The sequence below is a fragment of the Calonectris borealis genome, chromosome 4 (genome assembly GCF_964195595.1).
Source record: "Calonectris borealis chromosome 4, bCalBor7.hap1.2, whole genome shotgun sequence".
NCBI classification, from domain to species: domain Eukaryota; kingdom Metazoa; phylum Chordata; class Aves; order Procellariiformes; family Procellariidae; genus Calonectris; species Calonectris borealis.
This window is the reverse complement of record NC_134315.1, coordinates 63766227-63787358: the sequence shown is the minus strand read 5'-3', so window position 1 is coordinate 63787358 and position 21132 is coordinate 63766227.

The following is a 21132-nucleotide window of genomic DNA, read 5'->3' as shown; positions in this document are numbered from 1 at the left end:
GAGGAAGAAAGGAGTCACAAGTGTGGTACTCCACTACTGCGTGACCCAGTGGAAACGTTGTTACACATTATGAAGAACTGCTGTGAAAGCATAAAATTGATAACTTGAATATATCATACTAAATCCATATTGAGCTCAATGAACTTTATTAAAAAAATTATTATGCTTGCTACTTTCTCAATTAATTTCTATGCACTTTAAACCTTGCTTTTATATTTCTTTTTTTTCATAAGGTTGCATTCCATGCAACCAGATCACAACCTTTTAGGTAGACCTGTGATATTGACTTATTTTATAAACCCCTTTGGACCTCAAGTATTGATTATCATGCCTGATTCAAAGTATTGACTTTGTATATTCCATGTCATCTGTACTATGAAATAATCAAATATTTAAATAAAGAGTCATATTATTGCTAGAACTGTGGTGTGTTCCTCCGAGCTTAAACATGAACATTTGCCAGTGGTCAGAGCCTATTTCTACATAGAAGCAGCCACAGCATTGAAGAAATGCTTGGTGAGATTGTTCCGTAACCAGCAAAAGTTTTGCATCTCCCCACTGTGGGGGCTGGAAGTAAAGGGCAGGTATGGAAAGAAGTAAGAACCAATTTTTAAATGAATGTGCAATTCTAGTTCCACTATATTCAACAGTTTCATTTGAAACTGAGATAGGTTTCCACCCAAGTCTGAGTCACATAATTAGAAATTTTATATCCAGTAAAACATAATTTTTTTTTTTTTTAATATATTCACACTATCTAGAGAAATTGCTTCCAAGTCCTCCCACTGAGAAAGATCACCACCGCAAGCCTAAGGTCATTCTGATCTGATGAGATTTACGACACTTTTTTTTTAAGAACAATTTTACTGCACTTGAACAGATTATGAAGAGGAGAGATGATTATTAAAACTGCTGACACCTTTAGTTCAGGATTGGGTTCCCATTTGGGAATATATTCCAATAAGTCACAGAACTCGATACGGAAACAGTTTGGTCAAGTCCTCAGGATCTATCCCACTCCTTCCTATGTCATCCCCTCCTGCCAAAAAAAAATATTACACACCATTGGCTGCAAGTACAGAGAAAGGCCACAGGGTTACTATGCTGAGTAACCAAGTGGCCTTCTCACACTTTACTAACAGCTGGCAAGTCTATTGGAGCAGGGACTGTATCTTTCTTTGTGCCTACATAAAATTTACTACCTGTTGGCTGCTATTGCAATATGGAGGAGTCATTTGTTTCCTGGATGATTTTAGAAAAGATTTCAAGAAGCTCCTACCTGACTACTGCTTTTAGGTATATAGCCCAAAGCGCTGTAGCAGGACCCAGCTTCAAGAGTAAAAACTCTCAGCATTTTCTCAAAATCAGGTACTATTACAGTAGCTAAAACCAAACTCCCAGGAGGAAAAAAAATCCAATAACCTAAGATCTTGGCTTTTGTGAATTCTAGGTCCTGTAACTAGTAGAAGCACTATCCAGAGAGTAGCCTTGGTGGGCTTTATTTGGAGCCAGCTGATTTTGGAAGAATTCCATGTGTGTAGTTGTAAATACACCTTTCTTTTTTTCCAGAAAGAGAAAGGTTAACAAGCGTCAGCCTTTAGGAAAACCCATGTTCATGTTGCACTGCTGCTGCATCCCAGCCCCGAGTTGGATATATGAAGTCTGTTTGTCTTCCCTGTTGCTGAGCCTGTCTCAACCCTCCGACTGTGATTCAAACTGTTTGACAGAGGAGAGTGCCTATCCTGCAGAAATCTGTCTATTGAGAAACTAGACTGAGACAGTAAAGGGATGTGACCAAAGTCCCTGGGATGAAATGTTAGTCCATTAAATCCCAGCAATGTTGGATGCCACAGCCATCCTTGTGTCACTTGATATTTTGTAGAGATCTTTCCCAGCTGAATTTATTGTCACGATTTATATGACCACAGACAAGAGAGAAGTATGAACAAGTTCCAAGGAGATCTTACTCATGGGACTACCATGCTAGTACGGATTTTCAAAAATTCAAGATAAGGGGCAAATATATTATCGATGGAGATTGGTTTGGCTTTTTTTACTAGCTGTGTCATTTTGAGTCATTGAAAGGATTTAGAAAATAATTGCAAATATGAATTACAATCCAAACTCGATTTCCTATAAAAAGACACAGTGTAATATTGTATGGGTAAGATAATCACCTAAGAACCAGTAAAACAATAATCCGTAAAGCTGTACAGCTAGACAAGCATAAAGATTGAATACCATTTTGTGTGCTTTAGCGAATGATGACTCAATGTCTGGCATACAGCACGTGATTAAAACAAAACCCAGAGTACCAGAGAATTTGTGGGTGCCATTCAAAAAGTGCTGTATGTGTTATGGGGAAAGTCATCATAAGTTATTTCAATGACATAGTCCTGCAGCTCCAAGTCATGGCAAGTAATCCTTCCAAAACCCATCTTCCACCTGTCACCATCATTTACTCTTCCATTAACTCCATATATATAGGAAATGAAGTAAGAGGCCAAGAGGATGCCCAAACGTGCTCTAAAAATATTATTGTTATTAATAAGAAACACGCTGTGTATAAATATTACATGGTGCTTTTCTCCTAATGTATGCAAAGCCCCACTTTTTATATGAGTAATGACAATTAAACTGACATCACTTGAAGCTCGGAAAGGAAAAAAAAAAAAGAGACAGATATTTAGACTAGAGAAGAGAAGGCTGCGGGGAAACCTTATAGGAGCCTTGTAGTACTTAAAGAGAGCCTACAGGAAAGATGGGGAGGGACTTTTTATTGGGGATTATAGTGATAGGATGAGGGGTAACAGTTTTAAACTGAAAGGGGGTAGATTTAGATTGGATATTGGGAAGAAATTCTTTATTGTGAGGGTTGCCCAGAGAAGTTGTGGATGCCTCCTCCCTGGAAGTGTTCAAGGCCAGATTGGATGAGGCTTTGAGCAACCTGATCTAATGGAAGGTATCCCTGCCCACGGCAGGGGTGTTGGAATTAGATGATCTTTATGGTCCCTTCCAACCCAAACCTTTCTATGATTCTATGATTCTATGATATGAGTTAAGCTGTGAAACACAGCTTGTAAAGGGTGTTTCAGAAGCTAAAAATGTGTGTGGCTTCAAGAAGCAATCAGACAAATCCAGGGAAGGAAAGCTCATAAGAGCTATTAAATGCAAAGACACCATCTCCTCCAGGATGCACCTCAGACATTGACAAGGAGGCAGGAGAGCACTTTGGGGGCATATGACATTGCACAACTCTTTGTCTTCTCCTTCCCTCAGCATCCACTACAGGCCACCAGTTAGCAGCTTTCAATCTGATGGTCTATTGTTTTGCCTCTAAGACCTGTTACTTCAGTCAAAATATATGAACAAATGATTTATTCCCTGTTTCTCCCTCAAATTAGCATTAATCCCGTGCTGGTGCTGGCTGTGTTTTGCCCTGGTGATGACTTGAGGCTGGAGGCAGCTGCAATAGAGGTGAATGGAGGCTGCAGGACAGCACAGGGACACAGAGCATCACCACACCAGGCTGTGCTAGGGCAGCACTGGAGTCCTTTCCTTCTGGAGAGCCTACCCTAAAGACTACTCTATTCTATGGTCAGTGCTTTCTTGCAATGTCATGCTTTCTTGCAGCCTGGTAACCTGTATTTATACCATGGTAGTACCTTAGATGTCCCTGGAATTATTTGGGGCTACAGTGCTGGGTGCTGCCAGGGAGAGAAATCATCCAGAAGTCCTTTGAGAAGGAAGGACACCAAACCATGCAGCTCTGGGGCAGCTGGGATCTAGAAGCAGGGGCAAGCCTCTTGACAGAGAGGGGGACTACCTGCAGATGCACCACACATGCTCCACAGAATAGAGGTTGGGGGGGGGATCATGGATCTCTGACACCCAGAGTTTGCAGTGCTAGGGTGAGATCTGTCCACAGGTAATTTATAGCAGTCTCAAGCTTTTATTTATGTAAACTCAGGGACCTAAAAAAAGTGTCCTTCAAAATCATTAGTACCATCATATGGCAATACTTTCTTCAAGTTTCCTCAAGGCAGATGCAATCCCAGTCAACTGGAGGGCCATACAGTAATATGGTCAAAACACATATATTAGCCTCAAAAGCACATGGCCAAGGCACTGGGGATAAGAGCGTGAGTGAGAGGCCTTATACGTACCTGGTACATCTGTGTCTTTCTTTCCAAGACAGTATATCAGACTTATGAATAAAATGATCCAACTACCACTGCCAGTTCCTACAACAGACCTTTCAAATAAATAAAGCTGAGTAGTCTTCTCTCCCATGCATTCACAAGGATTACACTCAATTTAATTCCTCCAAATAAAATGTAAATGGAGCTGATGATGTAGTCAGGCCTCATGCTGGGCAACTATGCAGGAGTGACTTGACAGCACTTATTTAAAAGGAGGCCTAAAAGCAAAAATGAAAGGAAGGGACTCTTCAGAAAGAAAGAGCCTGTCCTCTAGGTAGCAGCAGCAAGGTCATATTCAGGCTTACCAGTACAGAAGTGTCCATTCCTGCAAAGCTGCTGCTTTTTTTCTGCAATTACTGCCTGAAGTCACTTCGTCATTGTGCAAAGGACAATAAAGGTGTGCTGTGGCTGCTGTTAACCCTGCCATGCTTCTTGTAGCATTCCCTATTGTTGGTATCTCTGCTGCAGCTAAGTGCAGAGACACACAACTGTAGGCAATGCTTCCCGGAAACTTCCTTCTAAAGCAAATATGGGTCACCACCAGCAGTGAATATAACAGTCCCCAATTCGTCAATAAAACCCCACAGGAAATCTGTGACAGACCAAGGATCTGAATCTACAATCCTGAAATTGGTCTTCTTTACATGTAAGACCTTCCTCCTTTGCATATCCTCCTTTGTCCCACAGAAACTGGAAAAGAGGATGGAGAATTGTTGGATTTACAGAGTTTTTGAAAGCAATGTCTGAGTTGTTATAAAAAAACCCAGAAGAACTCCCAAACTCATCTGTCCAACCTCAGTGTTGAACAGATGGCAACAGTGTTAGAAACTTATCACACTGCTTTATTAGTAAATTGAAAGGCATTTGGATAGCAATCACCATAATCAGCATTTTCACAAGCCCTAGAAATTGTAATAAGCTTTTAGAAAGCAGTTATCTTTACATCCTAATTGAGAATGGATGTGTTTAGCTTATCCACCCAAAAGCTAGAATACTCTGTCACTGAATCTTTAACAGGGAGTTTGACTACAGATAACCAGGCCTTTCAAAACAGACGTTCATTCAGAGACAAATTCCCCTTGCATTTCTTCCATATATCCCTGAAGTTAGTAATGTCTCTGGAATAATTTCATTTAGCTTTGTCTCTGGAAAAAGGCACTTATCTTTTTTTTATTATTTTATTTTTTAAAGCCATTTTGTGGCCAGAAAGCCTCCTATCTCACCCCAAAGGACAGATTTTTTATCTGTCCACATTTTTATTTAACTATAAGGCACTGAAACTATAAGGCACCAGTAGCTTATTCAAACTACTTCATTCCTTCTGATATATCACATTTTTCTTCCATGACCCCTGATTGGCAGGGCATAAATAATGTTCACTTTTCATTTAACTTTTCATTGTTTAATTTCAGGGAAGGCTTGCATGCATTTTTCTCTTTAGGTTTTTTTGTGCATTGCTGTTCAGGGCCTTTTTTGGGGGGGTGGAGGGTGTTTGCAAAACAATTGCATGTTTCAGAATTTTCCCCAGAAAAATGAAAAATGTCATTCCTGGCCTGAAACCAGCAGGTGGAACTATATCAGCTTCCTATGCAGCAGAATTAGTTCTTCCTAGTGTTGAAGGCATCTCCATCACGCACATATTTTTCAGCTGGACAAAAAACACCTGGCTTTTCCTGCAGAACCTTCAACCGTATCTCACCATTATCACTGCGACTGTATTTAGCTGTGGCAGAAAGGTATTTCTGCAGGAAACAGGCTAGGTATTTCACAGTAACAAACCTATCAAATCCTTCTGCAAGAGCTCAGCTAAGAACTCAGTGTCAGGACTGAATACCCAGCCTGCTAATATGCATATGGCATCAAATCATGCAGGCAGCCTACCAGGATTTAAAAGCCATGGAGACATGAGGTTTTATGCACACTGCTGCTCTATACCCGCACTCTGCTCTGTACCAACACACATACAGAGGCAAGATCCCTGGGATACATGTAGGAGTATTTTCTGAGGAGCAGGGCAAAAATCCCCACTTATGCCTCATTTATTATGGCCTTCCCATTTTGCCTGCTCAGATCCCACCTCCTCCCAGGCCTTGCTAATGCTGGTCGCCTCTGAGCAGGCTGAAGCAGCTGCCCTGCTTTGACAAGCCACCTGCATGTGCAGGTGCTCCCTTCTGTGTTCTAAGCAGGAGCAAACACATAGATCTGCTAGTCTGAAAGGCAGCATGGGTGATGTTCAGATGCAGACAAACAGGGGGACCTGCCTGTGTTGTCTCTTGACACATTGAGGCCAGGAACAGAGATTTCTGACCTGATGAAAGAAAGCAAGGGTGGATTCTCAGTGCCAGCAAAGCAGGTCCCTGGAGCTTTGCACATGGAAGCAAGGGAAAGTTGAGGGACAGGGGGACCTGAGCACTGAGATGGTGACATCTCTGTCATATTCCCATAAGAGTTTCTATTTATGGGACCAAAATGGGGTGATGATTGCTTTAGCTCTTCTTCCAAAGGGAGAGAAGATCTGATGGGGAGCACATGGGGTTTTGGTCACCATTTCACAAATTCAGCCCTTGAACAATGTCCAGACAGGAACAGGCAATGCAGAAAGAGGACCTGGAGTGAGTCCACAAGCTTACTCCATACAGGCCTGTAATAAGTTCTCAGATCATGATTGCTTCTGCTTTGGCCTCAAGTCTATCAGAGGGTCCCACCAGCCCAGCAAGAAGTGTCTCACAGTGCAGTGAGACAGGTGAGTCTCTGCTACAGGGTGACACTGAGTTCAAGATTCAAAGAGAAATAGACCTTTCAAAGGAACCTGAGTTAAAGCCTTTGATATTACTCGGAGTTTGGGAAGGGACAGAAAACTCTGGTTTAAGGAATAAACTCTATTCTCTCAGTGCAGCAATAGTATGAGCCCTTTGAGAGCGTAGGCAGGGTTTCTTCAAATAACCTCTGAAGTGGATAAACTTAGTGGTCAGGCAGTTGGACTAGATGATCATTGTAGGTCCCTTCTAACTATTCTATTCTATTCTATTCTATTTTATTCTATTCTATTCTATTCTATTCCATTCCATTCCATTCCATTCCATTCCATTCCATTCTAAAATGCTGCTCTCTGCTTAGCCTGGATCAAATTCAAGGCCGATGTAAGGCATTGTCCTAGCTGCCAATTCCTATAATATGCTGCATGATCACAGAGGTCTGCTCTTCTGGACGTAGCAGTAAAACCAAGACCCGTCTCCTGAAGTTGATCACAAAATTCCTGTTTATTGTGGTGAAATATATTAAGCCCTACAATGATTTTGCAACACTAGGTAAAAATCTACACAGATTAAACACCAAAGCTGTGAGCCATCCAGCCCCCACAATGGCAAGATTACCTACACATTGCTGCGCTGGATCCTGGTACCTAGAAAATGTGCTTATGTTTCTCAGACACATGAGAAGTTAATACTTTGGACAATATGTCAGTACTAAATCAAATACTTTCCCCTGACTGTGCCACAGGGCATGTTGCTGATTGACAGGCAGCAAGACAGATAGACCTTTCCATTCTACCAGTGATCTGCTACTTTTTATTTGCACATGATTAAGGAATAAAAAGTAGCTGATTTCTCTAGTTAATGTCAAAATATAGCAGGTCAAACTTTGCTGTTAGGCACTTGCGATTTCAAACTCCAATCTTAAAGAAAGATAAGATGTGGATAATAAAAAAGGTAGCATGAAAATAGCAACCCAAATCTTTGGCTCTGGACCATCTGTATAATCAGGAAGGATAAGGAGAATTAATAGGAACTGCTCTATCCATTGTAACAGGTTACTTCTTGGAAAAACATGGTAAAATATCAGGCGCCCAGCAATAGCTGCATTTTCAGCAGTCTTTGGAGTAGTAATCTGTGTTTCATGTAAAGTATATGGGTAGACTTTGAGACGGGATGCCATTGTTGCTACTATTTTTATAGTAGTAGTTGCTACTATTTTTGTAGCTTGAACAAACCATCACCACCTCATTAATTTAACTCCAACTGGACAACCAATTTTTTGAGAATAATCCCAGCTGCTAAAAGTCTAACTTCATTGCCAGAAATTGCCTGCCACAGTATCTGACTGTATCTGAATGCACGTAAGTCAAGGCAGAAATGAGAAGGTGGAAGTCACCTGAGGTTGCACCTGAATGTCAACTACACACGATAGCCCAACTCTGAATTACTGGTGACATCCCCCTGCTTTGCTAGCAGTCGATGGTTGTTTCAGTGCTGGAGATTTACATAATGCTTTCTTCTCCAAGTTCCAGCTTCCCTGGGAGACCTGGGCTGATCAGTTCAGCTTCTTTCACTTGGTTAAATGAACCAAAAAGGAAGCTGAAACACACAAAAGGGATGTGTGGTGCTGCTAAACCCTGTCTACACTGCCTGAGCATTGCCTATACCAGAGTTCCAGCAGTTTCAGTATTAGCTGAATCAGTGGGGATGATTTCAGTAATTTCCTTGGGCTCTGTGTGAATTGTAAAACCAAAAATAGGGATGAAGAAGCAAGGGGACTGTAGATTCTCTGCATCTATCGTGTGCAGGCCTGAAAAATGACTTAAACTGAGAAACAGATTTTTTTGCATGGTAGCAAATAAGGAACAGATTACTGTTCTCTTTAAGAGCAGCCACTGATTTCAGCAGAGGCAGGATCAGGCCTAGCTAATACCTCTTTTGGCTATGTTCTGAGTAGACTGAAGTAGTCTCTGTACCTCACCTAAGCTGAAAGTATCCCTCTTAATTCCTGAGAAGTTCCTCCAATACGTAAACAACAAAGAAAATGCCGATGCTTTGCTGGATGGATATGTTAATTCATCCTTCCACATGGATGAGACCACACTTGGGAGCAAACCTCCTGAATAGGACCAGAAAGATGGAGTGTTTAGTCATAAACTAATAATTTGAATGTTTTGCAATTTTCAGGTATTTTTTGCTTCCCCCTCCCATCATGTCTATGAATAATAATAAAGAAAACACTTTCAAATATCCTCCCACGGCTCTGCTATATAAGCCAAATTGCAGGTATTTGCACCACCCAACAGCAGATTTAGAATTGGTGGGACTTCTGGTCCGTATGTGTCATGTGCATATTCTTCCTCTCTGCTATCAACTGAGCCTAAGGTACAAGCCAAGCACAGTCCTTCTCCGTTTCAAAGGGATACTGCCTAACTTACGATGTCACACCTGGGGATTTCCAGCATGCCTAGAAGTAATATGATGTTCATCAAGAAGGTCTCACAGAATTTGTATTCCCTGGACCTAAGTCCAGGCTTGAACATGCACATTCAGTCACGAACATGCTGCAGTAGGGTGCCTGTGATATACAGGGTTAGTCCTACACAAAGAGTCAACCAATGATGGGGGGAAGCATACCCCTGCTGCCCAGGAATGGGTGTGGATGAGGGAGCTGCAGTTTACTTTGCATGCTGCCCTTCCTTGTTGAAGCTGCTTGATGGCCTTCCTTGTAGGTCTTCACTGTAGTTAACAGAAAAGCAGAGACTCAACACTACAGTCAGGATTGCACCACACCTAATTAGAAGCAGATTAACTTTAACCTAACTAGCCTTTGCAGAGAGCTAAGCTGTACAAGCTCAGTATCACATTAATGGCAGTCTCTGCTGAACCCCATGCTTTCATGATTTCATCATCACTACTGCGTGGACAATTTGAAGTTAAGCTGGTACTGTCATGTTTGAAGGGCCTTAAAAACCCATCCTGAAGTGGAGCGCAGGCATCCCCAATAGTGGGAACATTTTAAATAACTGATAGCTTTCAGTATGCAGGTTTGGGCAGTTCTCTAGACTATCTTATGATCTTATGATCTGTCTTACTTTAGTACACTACTGACAAAGCCATGTCAGTTTCTACTCTGTTCTGTCTCTAAGATTTAGTTCCAAGTGAAAGCATAAAGCCTGTGCTGGTGTTATTTTTTTTTTCTCTTTCCCATTCCCACTGACCAGCATTTGCCCTAGTCCTACCTATAACTACATGCTTTGATTGATCAGTAGCGTATGTAAAAGTATCTTGTTAGCAATTTTTTCTGTGAAAGACAAACTTCTGTATATTTTTAAGCATGTAAAATTCACATGCACACAGTTATTTGACCTCATGTAAGACACAGAGCTGTTAAACCCAATTCTGTATCATGGCTGATGCCATTTGATAATGTTCTGGTTCATTACAAAGATCAGCCTTTTAAATTCACTTCTTCTCCAGCTCTGCTCAAACCATGACATTCTCATTAAGTAAATGCAGAGCCTTCTCTTCTAGTTCTCATTAATGATGACAAAAATGAAGAGCATTCCTCTTAGAATTAACTCCAGAGACAGCACTGGACATGACACTGAAACTAAGTGAACAAACTCTCATCAGTACCTCCAGTACAGGTAAGTAGGTGGGGTGGTGGGATGGAATAGCTGTTCTTTGGGATACTAAGGTACAATCCAACAGAAGATATTGCTGGATTAAAGGTCTGTATTACATTTAATATAGGAAGGCCTTAGACAAAAATAATACATTAATGATGGCAGAACTGTTTATTTACCCATTAAGCACCAACTCACCCTGCTACCCAGTCTTTTTCACTTGCAGACAATACAGACTTCATAAGGTAGAAAGACCAAAGCATAGCACTTCCTAAGGGGCTTACTTTTGCCTGTATTTTTTATTCCTGTTCTACAGCAATGTGGAACTACATCTGTCCATATTTGCAATTTACATTTGTCAAACACAACAGATAACCATTTTTAGTAATCTTAAAATATAACACCATAAGAAACAGGAACCTCGACAGAAAAAAAAGTTAGGCTAGAAAAATAGATTAACCAAAAAAATATAAAATAGTATTGTCCCAGATAGCTAAAAGCAAATGCTTTAAGCTATAAATTTCATCACGAAATCCAATATTGACATCTAAGAGATGGAAGACATGAATCTTAAGGCACAGACATTTAAGAAGAAAGAAGTTCTTTCAGCATAATAGATAGTCAGGGATTTATAAATGTCTGATCATAAGTTACACATTAAACAAGAGCAGCAAAAAAGAAAAAGATACTAATGACCAGCTGGGAGAAATGGACTTACTGTAACTCACCCTTGAAAGTGTATATGAGAAACTGTAATAAGCAACTGCTTTTCTAACTGTATTTTATACAAATTAAAAAAAAAGTATGGATGCATATTTTTGCATGCATAGAATATTTATATGTAAATGTGGTTGTTGGAAAACCAGTAATATTCTCTGTCTTTGCTTCCCTTTATTATTAGGTGCTTTGATTTTGGAGGGTTTCCTCTGAAAAATTTCAAATGTTCTTCACTGTCAGGAGTGAGTCAGGAGAGCTGGAACTTTTAAAAAAGGTTAAGTGTGTGATGGCAGTTGCAATATTATTGGTGGTTTTTGTGCCTGTTTGCCCCTATGTGAAGTCCCACTAAAATAGCCAGTAAGTGTAATGATATTCAGCTCCTTATGCATCTCAGAGACTATCAGGGAGACCGATACTATTCTCCTTATTTTCAAATGGGGATACTGAGACACAGGAAAAGATTTCTCTAAGCTTTCCTGTCTGCTTGTACAGAGGTGGACACAGGAGGCTGGCAGGTTTCATGAATCTCCAATTACACCCGTCCTTGGTTGCCTCCTATATCCCCAAAACGGTCTATTTGTGGAGCTGCGACTCTTCTCCAGTAGAAACAAAAGCAGATACTAGCTGGGATTGGCCTTGATGTGAATCAGAGAAAATTGTCATGCTTTGCACACATGTGGAACCTATTTGAACCTGATGGCTTTTGTGCTGACAGGAGCAGCTGTATTTGCTTCCCTGATTTGATAATCAGATCTGTGAGTTCGTAGTATGCCTTTTCAAAACCAAGAAGATTTTGCCTGAGATTTATGTTTTGCTTGGGACAGACTTCCCCCTCTCTTTCCTGCACCCACCTCCTGCTCCTTTGCTCCTTCTGTCCCGGCAGAATTGCAGGATGTCCAGATCTAATCACGGCTAATGAAGACACTCCTCTCCAAGGAACAAAACAGCAAAGGCAATAAGGAATAGTTTAACCTGATACAAAGATGGGATGGACAGAAGGAAATAAAACAACTGTACATAAAGATCTGATATGTAAACAAGTTCCCCCTCCTTCATTCCTTTCCTATCCTCCTCCCTGACCCCAATTTGAGTGCATGTAGTGCAAAAGGTGTAAAGAAAGGAAAATTGCCCTGCTGTTTGGAGCTTACTGGCTGCTGGATGCAACTATCCTCTTAAATAATTAGTGCATACCTTTCATCTGGTTTTCAAATTTATTTTCCCCAGGTTCTGGGGACTACTGCACAGCCATACACACACACACAAAGGATTGTGTATTCTTAATTTCTTGTTTTCAGATCACAAAATATTTCATTCCCATCAGTCTTTACTTTCATCCCTGTGTTCAGAAATAGCCATATTGAGGTTGCCTCTGCCTTTGTTCAAAGATGTTGAACTGCAGCTGAAATTCATTGCCACTTTTCCCAGCGCACACGGTGATGCTCATGCAGGGTAAGATGCTTTCCTTCTGCCCAATGTGATAGGAAATGAAGCTCTGGTCAGTCAGCACAGGGACAAGCACCAGTCAAAAATGTTGCCATCTGAAAGAAAATTTCCTCTTGCAAAAGATTTGTTTTTATAAAAGCCCCAATTTTAAAATTTTTACTAGATCCCACTAGTAGGATACACAGGATGTCACCCCATAGCCCATTTTCATCTTTACTTCAGCTGCAAATATAGCAGTCTAGGGTAATGCAAGGGCTTATAGGAGCCAAAGTGTCTGATGACCCTGGGTAGCCAGTATCTCTCACCATGGACACAAGCTGACCAGAGGGAAGCCCGTGGTGGGATATCTGGCTTACAAGAAGCATGATAAAGTCAAGCTGCAAATCCCATGAGACTGCTGGCAGGCAAAAACAGAGACTGGCTTTGACTCACCAAACTGTTTTGCTTCAATTTTTCCCTTGCAAAAGGACCCAAACTCTTAACTGAAAATTCCCAGCTGGCTTGAAATGCTCTAGTGAGCACCTCACCTCACCTCCTTGGGAAAGTGGCAGCTCCCCCATTTAACTCTTTGTCACACAGGTTCTATCCCATAATAAGTGCCACCTGCACAGCTAGACTGATCAAACAAATACGGAAGTACTTGTCCAGCTCCTTGTTCATTATAAACTTTTCTGCCATATAACTATGTTTCAGCTATGTTTTTGATGGGGCTTCTGCATTTCCCCCAGAAACACAGATGGGTCTCTCTGGAGTAACAGAAGGATGTACCAGGCTCGTCTTAAAAAGCCCCAATGTTGTACAAACACTAGTCCCACACCAGAAAGGGATCTGCACTCCAGCCATGTGGCTGGTCTCCCTATATAGTAGGTCTGAAAAATCTGGTTTTAGACCTGCCTAGTGTACCTGTATGCTGTTATTTTAAGAAATCATCAGACTTTTTCCTGGACTTCAGCCAACTGTAAGTGGCAAATGCTAAAATTGCTGTAGCTTGGGGCTGTGAGTAGGTAGGGATGAAGATGTAAAACAGAGCTGCTGTTTGTATTTCAGCCTTACAAATGAAAAAAAAACATAGTGGGATTGTTCTAGCCTCCCTCTGTTCCTTCCTTATATGAATTTCTCACCTGCTTCTTTTATAGCATGAAGAAAACATTAAGCTGAAAGAGTTATATTGGGAAAAATGGGGCCTAATATGGGGTGAGAGTGAAAGCATTCAGCCTGGAATCAATGTGGGCTGTTTGGGAATTGATCACGGGGATCCATGCTGCAAGCTTAAGGCAGAGGTGGATTATCCTCCTCATTTTCACCTCCATGGAGGAGTCAGACTTCCTTATTTTCTTTCTAACCCTAAGGAGACCGAGACTTCCCTCTCTGTGGCTAAAATTTAATGCAAAGCGGTTGTTATCACCTTGCTGCAGTGAAATCTCTTGACTCAAGAGCTAGTGTCACACCCGGCAACTGCCTGAAGAGGCCCAGCTGCTCATGACCCTCTCCATGTAGGTACTGGATAGAAAGGAAAAGGAACAGTTTTGAGTCTGGATGGAGAGGGGGCGGAGGAAGAGAACACAACTGTCAGAGGAGGAGGCTGCTGTGGCATAGCGCCAGCAAAGTTGCACTTCTGAAAAGCTGCTGAAGCTGATAGCAAAAATGAGCTGTGAGCAAAGTATACTCAGGAGCATCCGAATTCTTTGGGCCAGTGGCCCATCTGCTGTCCACCAGTAAAACTTCACCCAGCTCAATGAAGCCTGGTTGACTCCAACCTGATGCAAATCCAGCCTCTGCACCTGCCAGCCTAGGGATACAAATCCAACTGAAAAGCTTCTGCTGATAGACTTTGTGTAGACTTGTCCCTTCACTTTGAAACAATGGAAACAAATGATATTTTCGCACAGAAAACCATCCATTAACATTTCATTATTCTTTGATCTCCACAGTGCTCCAATATTACTGATGAACTTGCATTTGACAGCAAAACCTCTCAAGATGTAGAAATTATTGAACACTATTCATTACGGACAAGCAAGCTGAACAACTTTCCAAGCTATTAGTTGTAACGATAGTGATTCCGACTAGACAAAAAGTAATCACTGTTACAAATTCGCTTTCAACTTCTGTCAATGTCTGTCATAGGATCACTGTGGTAAATAGCCCTTAAAGAGGAATTTTACAACTTGAGTTGGAAGCACAAAGCTAAATATGGCAGAAGGCAATTGCAATGCTCTGCTGCTAAACCCAGACAAGAGGCAAAATGGAGGAATCGGTCATTTGCAAGAGAAAGGTGATTAGACTAATGAGGAATGCACAACTGTGGGTATCAGATGCAAGTTCTGGCCTCCCTCTACCATGGAGCAGGATGCCTCTCTGGACTTGTATTTCCCTCTATCTGCTGTTATAAGAAGGTCCTACCAGGAATGACTGTGGGACATTTGAGTAGCAGACAACCTTTGAAGTATCTTCCTGTCCTATTTTCACCACAAAAAATAAAATTTAGGTCTGTTGCGCATTTGGCCCTTTTTGTTAGGAACTGTTGGGAAGACAGTAGAAGACTTTTTCATCCCCAAAAACATGCAGCTTCAGAAAAAAGAAAAAAATGAGAGAAAACAGGCATAATAGAGAAATGAGTGCATAAATGTGGACAGAGAAAGGAAATCTTTGGTAAAATGCGAAATAGGTCTAGCAGGTCTCATCTTGTAAATTGGTTGGAAAAAATGTTACTACTTAGAATAATTTTGCACAATACTGAGCACAAGAGGTGCTGGAGCCATCCTAGCTGGAATGTTAATAAAATTTATAAAGAAAGGTTCTAAAAATAGAGGACTATATAGTAACCCCAGCTGGATTACATGTTAATTTTCACATTTTGGCTGCAGTACAGCCCAAGGATTCATCCAGTGCCACAGGCCACTGGATTTTCCTGTATCTTTTCAGAAACAACTTATGTTCAGAAGCATACAGAGCAGCTTGCTGGCAGTTTTTATGAAAATGTGGAGCTTTCTGGTGCAAAGTTTCCATGAAGCTGTCCAGGAAGTGGCCAATATGGCCCTGTATGAAGGTTTGAGGAGAAGTGTAGAACAAAGGAAATACAATTTTGGGTTGATGCAGAGAGATATTTAATGAACCACCATGTCTCTTAAAAAGGCTTATACTCGCTGCCATAAAGACAGATGGGAAAAATCCTCTAAAAAATGCATGAGGTAGCTTGCCTACCTAGCTCCTAGTTACTTATAGGTGACTTAAACTCTTTAAGTGTATGTAAGTCTACTTGTTATTCTTGTATCCTATCTGATATCATTGTAAATGTATTAAACACTTGCAAAATACCTAAGCCTAATGTTATTTATTCAATAGTTTCTTGTTCCTCTAGTTACCTTTTTAACATTCAAATCATCCAATTAGCTCTAAATAGGTGGTCTTGCAATTTAACACCATTGTTTCTGGTTGTATAAAAAGGGTAAGTTCAAGTGTCTGGTCCCTTTCCCCAAGACAGTATTTTCTAAACATCTTATACATCTGTTCTGATTCATCTCCAACTGAAATGTCTTAATTTCCATTTGCTTTCCCAGTACTTTTTCACCTGTATGTTTTCCAGGTACGACGTCAACTTGATTCATCAGTTCCAGAAGGAAGTAACATTTGTCGTTCACTTTTTAAGCACTTCAAAAACTATCTTTTAGAGCAGATGATCAGGAGAGAACACAGCATGCCATGTGGGGATGGCATCACCAACATATTCACATTTTCTCACATATAACCACCACTTCAGATGTTCCACACAATGTCAGGAAAGGGGAAGGGCAGTGGCAGACGAAGAGGGAAATTTGAGTCAGGGGAAGTAAATGGTAGGAGAAGGCTCAGGATTAAACATTTCACTCCATTGCCTTCACATATGTATAACCTGTAGAGTTATTGAACAAAAGGATGCTTTAGTTTCTTCTTTGTCTCCATAACATACAAAATTGCCACTAAATTATAGTAGCATTTGTTCTTGCCATTCTGCTGTGATGGTTTAGGAATACGTGTGTTGTTGCTCTCCAATCTGGTTTGTGTACACACCTCCATGCAGTTTGATTTAAATCAATTTTAGCTGTGGGCAGTCATTGACTTACATATCTATATAGATAGATGAAAATTCCTTTGTAAAGTTGACAGTCACTGTGCGAGCTTTTAATATAAACCCGAAGCCATTTAGATTGAACTGATTCTGCTGAGAGGATGTCGCATGGACAACATGACCTTCCAGCTATGAGGGGTGAAATCTCAGTTTTGCTGAAATTTGCATCAAATGAAAGAATGAGCTCATCCATTGAGCTCAGCTCTGTCCCTCCTCCCCCCAGCCAGATTTTCATATAGGTTCTACTTCCATTACTTCTCAGTAAATACTAACCTCTCTACTTCTCTAAAGAAAGGTGGAGGTTTCAGGATATGGAAAACTACCATATTCCAACCGAACATCGACTTTGATCTGCTTAGTGCCGTTACTTCACCATGACCTCTGTGGTCGTGTCAAATTCACCTACAATACTCCAAAGTGTTTATTTTGTATACGGGAAGTAGCATTTTCCAGTTGAGCTATTTTTCCTAAGTTCTGAGAAAATCAAATATGGGAGATCTTTCCCTTAGTGGATGAAAAGGACAAAAAAATGAGAAAAAGAGTAAGCCAAAGAGAGAGAGAGTGTCTCTAAATAAATGAAAAGGATGTGCTGGAGCAGACTACAGCCTTCTGCTCCACAAGCTCGCTCCTGGGGTGGGGTGTGATCCAATAATTTGACATAGCTTGGAGGAGGCAGAAGGGTGTCATTCCACACAACATGGTAGAAGAAGGGCAGATTAAATTGCTGGTAAGATAGAGTGAAAAATTTGCATTCTTCCTGTGCTGGAATCCTTCAGACAGATTCTGTTCTTCGAATAACTATTCATCTACATCTCATTCCATGTCTGGACCAAGGCAGGAATGGGTCTCTGACCTTGACTGGAGATCCAATGTGTGGCTGCAAAAATTAGCACATTGTCATGATTTGAGGCCATACATTGGATTCTCTACACTTTGTAAAGTCCTGTAACTCAGCAGATCCTACCAGTCTGACCCCTGAGCTAGGTAGGCTCAAGGACAGAATCATGTCCATAATCCTTTTTTAGGTTTTATCCATTGTAATGATCTTCAGGGACTCTGGACCAACAGCACTTGAGTCTGTCTTGAGGTACACAGGAAGGATGTTTGCAGTGAAAGGAATTTAAATTTAAAATTACTTTCCATTGAAATCTGACACAGCTGAAATCTGTTGGTTTGGGAGATGTTCCAAAAGCCATGTTTTTGCAGGAAGATTTGTAAGAGATTGGTATTTGAAGAAGATAAGTCTGTTTTATCATATGTGGCTCAGCTTGGTTAGTATGACAGTACGCTGTAAAACCAGAGGAAGCAAAACCCAAGAGACAAACACAGTTATGTTAATGCTCTTAAAAAATCATATGCACAATCTTACTATTTCTTCCTTTGTATTCATGGGATAAAACACTACAAAGACAACAGCTAGCCTATCTGATGGGCGCAGACAGGATGCTAGTTACTGTTTGAATAGTCCTATGTTAAACTGTTATTAAAAGAAAGTGTGGAAGAAAAAAATCAAAATCTCATCAACTAATTGAATAGATTTATTTAAGGAGAAGGAAAGAGCCTTGATCTCAGAAAGACTTAAGGATGCGAAAGTTCCATTCTTAACCCTGCCGAGCACTCAACCTCAGAAAGCTGCTTTGAATACTCCTCTATTGATTCTTAAACAATACACTGAAATTTTAATGACCTTGTCAGCAAAACTCTTTCAATCTCAGATGTCATTAACATAACTACTGAACTAAGAGATGCTTGCAAAGGAGTCTGACCGAAATACGCTGTTTACCAAGGAAATTCTAGTACTCCCCATTTCCCCTTATTTATCCATGGTGAGCTGGCAGCATAGCTGCTCTAAAGCTCCAAAGCATCACTTTTGCACCACTACCACTGAATCATAGAATCATTTAGGTTGGAAAAGACCCTTAAGATCATCGAGTCCAACTGTTAACCTAACACTGCCAAGTTTACCACTAAACCATGCTCCTAAGTGCCACATCTACACATCTTTTAAATATCTCCAGGGATGATGATTCAACCACTTCCCTGGGCAGCTTGTTCCAATGCTTGATAACCTTTTCAGTGAAGAAATTTTTCCTAATATCCAATCCAAACCTCCCCCAGCTCAACTTGAGGCCATTTCCTCTCGTCCTCTCACTTGTTACTTGGGAGAAGAGACTGACACCCACCTCGCTACAACCTCCTTCCAGGTAGTTGTAGAGAGCAATAAGGTCTCCCATGTAAGTTTTGAGAAGAAAAAAAAAAAAAATTAAGTTACAATGCTGTAAAAGGTGAGGAAGCAACACATATCTTGGATACAAGACTTTTGAAAAAAAGCAGAAAGTTTACCTTAAGCCCAGGTAAAAATATTGCTGTTTTCTGCAATTAAGGAATTGTCCTTGCAAAGAGCTGGATTACTTCCTGCTTTACCCTAGTTTTGTATGGCTGTAACTCAAATCAATGGAAATCAATGGAATCACAGGAATAGAAAAGTAGAGCAACACAATGACTGATACTACCGGAGTTTGAGAAAACTCTTCTCAGCAGTGATCAAATGCTCAGACCTTGGGGATTTGGCACGGAAAGGAAAGATTCCAGTTCCAGGATATGAAAGGCAGCATCACCTTTCTAAAATTTTCTGTCTCATATTGCTGTTGCATTTCTTTAAATATAGCAAAGGGAGAATTCAGATAATCTTACACAAGCAGCCCTGCTGTCTTGCGCAGAGCACGAAATGCCCTGTGTTTCACCAGTGAAATCTATATTTCCAGCCTTGGAAAACATTTCTATTGATTCATTTGGTTCATGCACTGTGTGTGTTTCAGTGAGTGGTTAGTTAGTTAGTATTTGGAAAGCCAGGGATGCACAACATAGTGGAATGGATATTTTGTCCACTTCACAAAAAATACTCGCTCCTGGATAGTCTCTCTGGCCATGATACCATGGTCCTTGGGGAGGGATGGCATTTTGCACACAGATTCACTCACATTACCACATGTTCTACTGTCCTCATGATTAAATATATACTGCCTTTTTGACAGTCTGTAGTCTCAGTAACTTGAAAGTTATTTACAAACGTTAATTAAGCACCCACAGAATGGGCAGGAAAAGACCATTCATGACAATTTATAGGGACGCAACAAGATTAATAGCCACTGCCTAAGAATAGAGAAGGCCTGTGTCAGAACCATCCACATAATACAAATCTCTTGTGCCTTTGTTTAATCGAGCTAAAATTTTCTTCTATAAATATAACGATGTAGACCATTACCATAGAGTGGCTAGAGAACTTGCCAGTTCTATAAGACAGAGAAATCCCAACTCAGTTTTAGACAGAGGAAAATTAATTTGTAAAAATACCAGACCAAAGAAGCAGCTTCCTGAATTTGGAAATCTAATGTGTGGTATTATATGAAAGCCTTTGAGAGCAGTAAATAAACACACAGGCATATATAAAAGTACACATTATCAGGTATAGTGATAGAAAGGCAAATGTCAGCCTTTCTTTCACCACTAGAATTTCACTGCCTCTTGAAATTTCTTCAGTCTTTTGAATTTGAGAGCCAGGTAAAAATATCCACACATGCTACATTGCTGCAGCTGTCTTTTTAAAATACTTTTGGACGTGAGCAGATGAGTAGTGGTCAAAAGGTTAGAAATTGGACGTCTCGGAGAGAACTTTTACAAGCCTTTGAATTAGCAAGGAAAAGGCAAGAAAACAACTAGCATCTGCAAAATTCTTTAAAAGGTCCTTCCAATTTGCACTAGAAAATATTAATCTGTGCAAAAGGGAGTCCAAGAGCCTGTTAAAGTTAACAATTGATCAGGATAAAATCTCAGAGGACATTTCCCCTTGCATATACCTGGCTTTTTCATATACCTGGCTTTTTCATATACCCGGCTTTTTCATATACCCTTCCTTCCCCTGTTACCAGGAGTCTGATTATTTCATATTTTCAAGTTCACAATCACCATATCTCAACTAGAACAGGTACTTTTCTTTCCCCTTTATCAGCATCTTGCCAATATGTCTGAGGGAAAAAGTCAAAAAGAATTGAATCTATGTACTTGGTACTTGAATATATAAGCCTTAAATCTCACTGTGGGTTTATAATAAGTTTCAAAAGAAAACACGAGTAAGTTGTAACGAAGAGCTCTCTTTACAGGAAATGAACAAAACTGTGTAAGAGTCCTAAATTGCATGGAAAATTTAGAGAAGTCTACCCATCTCTAGGACAGAATCCAATACTTATGCTCACCCTCTGGCATGTATTTCTAAAACA